We start from the raw sequence: 9,089 nt of genomic DNA on the forward strand, positions 1-9,089 counted from the left end.
TCTCAGAACCTGATTCAGTATGACAGGGGTGAACCTCAGATTTTTACCTCTTAATGAGGTTTTTTATATATATATTTCATTTATATGTCAAATGTTATCCCCTTTCCCAGTTTCCCTTTAATAAACCCCCTATCCTATCCCCCTCCCCTGCTTCTATGGGGGTGCCCCACCCACCCATCAACTCCCTCCTGCCTCCCTGCCCTGACCTTCCCCTACACTGAGTCACAGAGTCTTGGCAGGAACAACTACTTCCCTTCCCATTGATGCCCAACAAGGTCATCCTCTGCTACATATAAAGTTGGAGTCATGGGTCCATCCATGTGTACTCTTTGGATAGTGGTTTAATCCCTGGGAGCTCTGGTTGGTTGGTATTGTTGTTCTTATGGGGTTGCAAACCCCTTCAGCTCCTTCAATTCTTTCTCTAACTCCTCCATTAGAAACCCCATTCTCAGTTCAATGGTTGACTATGAGCATCTGCCTCTGTGTTTGTCATTATCTTCCAGAGCCTCTCAGGAGACAGTATCAGGCTTCTGTCAGCATGTACTTATTGGCACCAACAACATTGTCTGGGTTTGGTGGCTGTATATGGGTCGAATCTCCAGGGAGATAGTCTCTAGATGGCCTTTGCTTCGCTTTCTGCTTCAAGCTTTGCCTCCATATTTCCTCCTGTGAATGTTTTGTTCCTCCTTCTAAGAAGAACTGAATCATCTACACTTTGGTCGTCCTTCTTCTTGAGCTTCATGTGGTCTGTGAATTGTATCTTGGGTAATCTGAGCTTTTGAGCTAATATCCACTTATCAGTGAGTGCATACCGTGTGTGGTTTTTTTTTTTTTTTTTTTTTTTGTGACTGGGTTACCTCACTCAGGATGATATTTTCTAGTTCCACCCATTTGCCTAAGAATTTTATGAAGTCATTGTTTTTATCATTGTGTAAATGTACCACATTTTCTGTACCTATTCCTCTGTTAAAGGACATCTTGGTTCTTTCCAACTTCTGGCTATTATAAATAAGGCTGCTGTGAACATGGTGGAGCATGTGTCCTTATTATATGTTGCAACATTTTTGGGTATATGCCCAGCAGTGGTATAGCTGGGTCCTCAGGTAGTACTATGTCCAATTTTGTGAGGAACATCCAGACTGATTTCCAGACTGGCTGTGCCAGCTTGCAATTCCACCAACAATGGAGAAGTGTTCCTCTTTCTCCACATCCTCACCAGCATCTGCTGTCACCTGAGGTTTTGATTGTAGCCACTCTGACTGGTGTGAGGTGGAGTTTCTTGATCATACTAACATATCTGGTTCAGATATTATACTTCTAGAATTAGCCGCCCAGCCTTCATGTAACTCAATATTACAAATTGAAAAATTATAATGGTTACAGAAGATGTCCGTTCATGTTCCACATCCTCCACTATTAGAAGTTCTCCTTAGGATCACCCTCATAGGTTCCAGAAAGTCTGTGCTGTTCCACGTTTCCACATTGCCCCAAGAATGCTCCCAAATCTCCCCTCCCCAGTCTAGTTGTCTCTTTTCATACTCTCTCTCTTCGACAATCAATCCCTTCTGTTCCCATCCCACCCATTCCTACCCACTGCCAGTCCATGTGCATAATCTACCATATTTCCCCTTCCCAAGGAGCCCCCGTTCATCCCTGCTAGAGGCCTTCTTGTTTCCTAGCTTCTCTGAGTCTGTGAATTGTAGTAGTAGTATTGTTTACATCACAGAAAATATTCACTCATAAGAGAGTACCTATCAGGTTTGTCTTTCTGAGTCTGATTTGCCTTACTCTGGGTGATTTTTTTTTTCTAGATCCATCCACTTGCCTGCAAATTTCATGATATCTTTTTTTTCTACTTTATTTATTCCATTGTGTAGATGTACCATGTTTTCTGTATCCATTCTTTGGTTGAAGGTCATCTGTTTCTATCTATTTAAGAATAAAGCTGCAATGAAATTAGTTGAGCAAGTTTCCTGTGTAAAATGAGGCATCCTTTGGGTATAATTAAGAGCTGGATCTTCAGGTAGATCTATTTCCAATTTTTTGAGGAAGCATCAAATTTATTTCTATAATGGCTGTACCAGATTGCACTCTCACCAGCAATAGAAAGGTCTTCCCTTTGTTCCTCATCCTTGTCAACTGATCTGTCACCTGTGTTATTGACCCCAGCCATCTGACAGGTATAAGATAAAATCTCAGAGTCATTTTCACTTACATTTCCCTGATGGCTAAGGACAATGAACATTTCTCTGTTTATCAGCCATTTGAGATTCCTTTATTGAGAATTTTCTATTTATATCTGTACCCCATTTTTAATTGGATTATTTGGTTTGTTGATGTCTAGTTTCTTAAGTTCTTTATATATTTTGCATATTAACCTCTATCAGATGACCAGGTAAGACTTCCATTGGCGAGACTGGGTTGCTAACCCAGCCACAAAACCTTCAATCTACAATGTGTTCTGTTTGCAAAATGTGCTGGGACAATGGTGACTCAGAGCTTGTAGGAATGGCCAACCAATCACTGGTCTAACTTGAGGTCTATGCCATGACAGGTAGCCCATGCCCAACACTGCCTGGATAGTCAGGAACCTGAAGCTGGATGGCCCAGAGACATAGGGTAGAATCAAACATGACTGCCAGTTTAAAAAAAAATCAATGAAATAAGTCCTAATGATATTCTGTCATACTCATAAACCAATGTCTAGCCCAATTATCATCTGAGATTATTTCTCTATCATTTGAAGGAGCAGATACAGAGACCCACAGGCAGAACTCAGGGAGTCTCATGGAAGAGGGGTAGTAAGGATTATAGGAGCCAGAGGGATTATAGATACCAGGAGGGCATGACCCACAAAATCAACAAAGCAGAGCCCATAGGAAGCTCACAGAGACAGAAGCACCAATCACAGAACTGTAAAGATCTGCACAAGGTCCTCTGAATAGATGCTATGGTTGTTTAGTGTGCGAATTTTGTGGGACTCCTAATAGTGGGAGTAGGTAGCTCTGACTTTTTTGCCTGCTCTCGGGACCCTCTTCTTCCTACCAGTTTGCCTTGGCCTGTCTTGATATAAGGCTTTGAGCCCAGTCTTACTGCATCATTCTGTTGATATCCCTGGTCTTTTCTGAAGGAAACAAACAAAAGAGCAGTGGACCTGGGAGAGAGAGGAGGTAGGAGGGCTACTGGGAGAAGTGGAAGGAGGGCTGATGGAATCGGGATGTATCATATGAGAGTCGAATAACTAAAAAAAGAAAAGCAATGTAATAGTGGCTCAGAAAACTTCACAGGTGATTCAGTGTTTTGTGCTCAGTGACAGAGTCACAGGATAAAGAAGGACCAGAGCCTCGCTCCTTGAATCCCACAGAGCAAGTTCTTTGAATCCACTTACCCAGCCCATGAGGTGTGCACATTCCCTAGGCGGTGCTGATATATAAACTTAGCAAGAAATAAAAATGAAAGAGTCCCAGCTCAGGACACAGAAAGTCAATATAAACATCCTTTCTGTCAGTCAACAAAATGAAAGACACAGAGCCACTCCACTAGAGCCCGGGTGGGGGGGAAGAGTCTGATTCAGGTATTTCTTTGTGGCTACCGCTCCCTTTTGAAGTTCATTTCCTTCTAAACATCTAAGGATTTCCTTTGCATTCTTCCAGGGCCCGTCTCCGTTGATAACTTCTCAGTAATTCCATTACAGCAAATCACAGGGTTGTCAAATCTTCAAGGATCAGATGATCACGAGTTGACAAGGAGCAGATGCACCAAAGAAGTTTTAAATAACGCCGCGCTCATTCTCCATGTGCAGCGAAGGCGGATACCTGGGTCTCTGCAACAGTGAAACCAGCCGAGAGGTAACAGGAGCAGAGCTTCACAGCCATATTTACCATCCCGACCACTTTTATTCAGAGAGGAATCAAAGAAGTCAGAAGAATAGAAACGCTTAACTTTTTCAAGCAAGCTGTTTTTGTTTAAGGACAGACGTTTCTGCTAAAACGGTGTAATTGTGATGTCACCGAGCACAGAGAAACTGCCAGCGGACGAACGTTCCCACTGTGGAAGCACCACTCTGGGCATGTTTGAAATGTTAGAGCTTCCTCAGACCGTAATTATAGCTGCTTGTTGCTTCTGTGGTTTCAAAGATAATAGAAGTTGCTCAGAGAATTTACACAACGCTGATGTGTTGCATATAAAATATAGACGGTCACGTGCAAAATCTCCCATTATACATTTTCTTGTAGAGAGAAACAGCTGAGAAACCTACAGACCATCAAATTATGACTCCAGTGTTTCATTATAGGCAATTAGACTCCGGAACCCAAAAGCACATCCAAACTACTTGGTTTAATTTCGTTAATACCATTTAGGATCTCAGTTACAGGTGCTTCAATCTACAGAAAACAAAACTCCTGCTAAGTATATAGTTTATTGTTTTATTGATAATTACTTTTATAGGACAGAGCATCAATGGTTAAACTTGGAAAAATACATGCTAACCAAGGAGAAAAATTCAAAATCGTCTTTATTCATCCTACAGACCCTGACCCTGGAATAAGTTTCTGTGTCAGACATAATCTCTGATCCTTACAAACTCAAACTCAACAAGAGACATAAGTAAAAATTCATTCCACAAGCAAATACCTGTCACTGCTGTAAAGGAAAACAAATCAGCACCGCATATTCACATCGTTCCAAACAGCATGCTTATCTACAGCAAGGACTAAGACTTTAGGAATCTATCACTAACCAATGTTTAGAAGAAATAAAATGTAGTTTCCACATGAAACGGGGATCACCTGGAAGGAACTTAGAGCACCAAAAAAAGGCTATTTCAGAAGCCTTAGAAAATTCTGTTAAAAGGAGTAACTCTGTGTCCTAGACAGTAGATAGCAACCAGGAAGGGAAAGACACTGAGGATAGTGTAGCAAGGTGACTTCTGGGAAACCTCTCTTGAAAGCACATCTAGAAATGGCAGACACGTGGGACTAGGTGATGTTCTGCATTGCCTGGGTGAGCTATTGTAGTCAGAAATGGCCACGTGAACTGATGAAGAAGAATAAAGGGGTCATGGAGATTTGGAGACTTTTGTCCTATTGTATCTGCCTATTCCTGGTGGCCTGGGACACAAACTTCATGCCTCATATTAGTAGTAGGGCACAAACCTGAGGGCCGAGCAGATGGAGTCAGGGACACAAAAGACAAATGGAAGAAAACAATAAAATCAAGGGCAACAACAATCACTAACTGGGAATTTAAGATATAAGACATAAGTACAACTAAAACTGTATTTTACTCTGAAGCTAACAAGGAACACAAAATGATCAAGAAAAAGAAATCGAAATGAACGATATGAAGAGTGAGAGTTTACTGATTAAGCACTCGCTGAGCACTCCTGCCAGGGAACCAGGTAGAGCTCTGCAAACCCCACAGCAGCCTCTCCCCACCCCATCTCTAACAGGGCCCACAGATCTTCCCCTCCTAACGCCCCTCCCCCACTCACTGCTTTATCCTGGTCCTCAACTCCACCAGGCACTCCGTACTAACCCCCAGGGAAGCAGGGACGCTGACTGCAGATCTTCACTTCTACCAGTGTCCCCACATGAAATGCCCCATCCTCACCCCAGCTCTGCAACAGAGCATCTGCCACAGCATTCCCTGCCTCCCTGTCCCCATCCCCTGTGGTTCCCACACATCGTGCCTTTCTAATCTCTCTCCCAACACTCGCTCCTCTATCCTGGCCCACAACCAGAACAGGCACTGTAGCAGACATTCTGGGGTGATCTCTCCTCACTCTCTGCCCCCATTATAAGGAAACTAAACAATCTGATCCTGTTAGATCATGTTATCTTTCTCCTTCCTGTGAACGTCCTCAGACCATTGGCCTGTTTGATTCCTAAGTGTTAGATCCTAACACCCAGAAACACATTTTACCTGAAACCCCCAGAGGCTGGAAAGTTTAAAACCAAATAGACCTAACAGATATTTTCCAAATATTTCACCCAAACACAGAAGAACATACCTTCTTCTCTGCACCTCATGGAACTTTCTCCAGAACTGAGACATAAAATAATTCTCAAAGATCTAAGAAAACTGAAGTAACTTCCTGTATCTGAACAGAGCACCAGAGATTAAATCTGGGAAACAGAAAGAGCAGAAAGCTTACAAACTCATGGAAACGCAACAGCTCTCTACTGAATGAAAAATGGCTCAAGGCAGAATTTTAAAAAGACATTAAAGACCTTCTAGAATTCAATGAAAATGAATACACAACATCCTCAAATTTATAGGACACAATAAAAATTATTCCAGGAGGCAAGTCTATAGCATGAAGTGCTTGCAATGAAATATTGGAGAAATCTTGTACTACTAACAACTTAACAGTATATGTGAATGCTCTAGTACGAAAAAAAAAAAAAAAAAGGAAAGCACACCCAAAGTAGGTGGCAAGAAATAGTCAAACTCAGGGCTAAAATCAAAGAAATAGAAACAAAGAAAACAATATAAAAAAATCAATGAAATAGAGAGCTGGTTCTTTGAGAAAATCAATAAGATTGACAGACCCTCATACAAATTAACTTAAAAGGGGGAGAGAGAATATCCAAATTAACAGAATCATAATTGGAAAGTGAGATGTAACAACAGGCTCTGAGGAAATCCAGAGAATCATATGAAACACTTTGTTTTCTTCCTGAGAATCCCCTCAGACCCTTAGCCTATCCCATTCCTAAGTGCTGGTCCAACTGAATTGCTACATGTAGAAAAATGAAAATAGACCCATATTTATCATCCTGCACAAATTTCAAGTCTAAGTGGATCAAAGACCTCAACATAAAACCAGGTACACTAAATCTCATAGAAGAGAAAGTTGGAAATACCCTTAAATACTTAGTACAGGAGACAACTTTCTGAACAGAATACCAATGGTGCAGGCTCTAAGATCAACAGTAAATGAGACCCCCTGACACTGAAAAGCTTCTGCATGAGAAAGGACACATTCATCTGGAAAAAGTGGCAGCCTCCAACATGGGAAAAGATTTTCCCAGCTACACATCTGATAGAAGGATAATATCCAAAATATATAAAGAACCCAAGAAACTAAATATTAAAAGAAGAAGAAGAAAGAACCCACTTAAAAGGGGGCATAGATCTAAAGAGACTTCTCAATAGAAAAAAAAAACTCAAATAGCTATGAAACAGAGAAATGTTCAACAACCATAGTCATGAGGGAAATGCTGATCAAAACTACTATGAAATTATATCTTATACCTGTCAAAGTGGGGCTAAGGCCGTTAACACAGTGACAGCTCATGCAGGACAGGATGAAGAATAAGAGGAACACTTGTCCATTGCTGGGGGAGTGCAGACGTGTACAGCCACTATGAAAACCAACGTAGTGGCACCTCAGAACGACGCAAATTAATCTACCTCAAGATCCATTCTTGAGCACGTACCCAGAGTATGCTGCCTCCCACCACAGATACACTTGCAAAACCTTGTTTGGTGTTGCTCTATTCATAGCATCAAAGAACTGGGAACAACCTAGATATCTCTCAACAGAAAAATGAATTTAAAAAGTGGTGGGATATTTATATGATTGAATAGTCTGCTGTCTTTAAAAAGTAGTAACATCATGAAACATCCAAGGAAAGTGGATGGACCTAGAAAAATATCATTCTAAGTGAGGTAACAAAGCTAAATATGGTATATATTCATTTATAAGTGGATATTGGTCATTATGCAAATAATAAACAAGAAAATAATGCTGAGAAAATGTTTATTAAAATACTCTTGTATTCATCTCACTCTGCTTCCTTTTTAAAAATTATTTATTTACTTTATGTATATGAGTGCTGTATCCACATGTACACGTATATGTCAGATGAGGGGATCAAATCCCATTACAGATGGTTGTGAGCTACCATGTAGGTGATAGGAATTGAACTCAGAACCTCTGGAAGAGCAGCCAGTGCTCTAACCATTGAGCCATCTCTGTACTCCTTGCCCTCTGCTTCTCCATTATTCCTACAAACTGACCAACTGTTTCCAGCTCCTGCCCAATTTCCCCCACTATGATAGATTTCATCTGGGCCTTGCAAGTCATCTTCTCATAAGAATACAAGATGCTTCAGAAGGTCTACTTGCCTGTTCTTGGCAATGTTGAAAAGCTTTCTGGTGTCTGGGATATGAGCGCCAAACTAACAGTTTTAGTGCTGATAATTCAGGAAAAGCAGTGCAGCCCTTTGGACTTGATGTTCTCGGACACACTGCCATACCTCAATAGGAGGGGAGCTTCGGTTACAGGTCGTTCGATTGTGCTTTCACAGCTGACAAACGGTGAGACTGATTCTTGCCTAGGAATTGCTACAGATGCAGTGAAAAGATTGCCACTACCTCCAGAACCACCTCCTTAAGTGTTCTGGTAGTTGTCCTGCTCCTGGAGAATAAGGGGACTGTTGGAAATGAGCATTGTGCTGATTTAAAAGCCAAAAACATACTTCTGCTGAGTGAAAAAACAGTGTACTCATATACACCTAGAAGATCTGAAAGACCTCAGAAATCCCCTGAGAAACAAAAGGTGACACTAAAAATTGCCTGTACAGCTAAACATTTCCTTTGATATATTTTACAAACAAACCAAAGCTCGGACATCTCTAAACTTTAGGAGAAAAGAAGAAGAAGAAGAGAGGAAGAGAGAGAGAAAGAAGTCTTTGACATATTTGAAGAAAATAATATATTTCTTCTGACAAGAATATTTGAAGTCAGATTGAGAAAAAAATATAGCCAGTTTCAGAAAGTATTAAGATGTTTATAAACTAAATCCAGGGATATATGCAAAATATAATACATTATTATCAAATTGCAATTATACTAGATATATACTTTTGTATTAGAACACACACACTCTCTCTCTCTCTCTCTCTCTCTCTCTATATATATATATATATATATATATATATATGACATTAGAAAATTGAAATTAGCTCCCCAACATACTATAAAAATTTAAGCAAGAAATTAAAATTTACCCCTGGGGTAGGGGGGACTAGATGATTCCTCAGTTGATAGAGTATATAACATACTTCAGAAGTATGAAA

Source organism: Micromys minutus (genome assembly GCF_963924665.1).
Source record: "Micromys minutus genome assembly, chromosome: 13".
In the NCBI taxonomy this organism is placed as follows: Eukaryota; Metazoa; Chordata; class Mammalia; order Rodentia; family Muridae; genus Micromys; species Micromys minutus.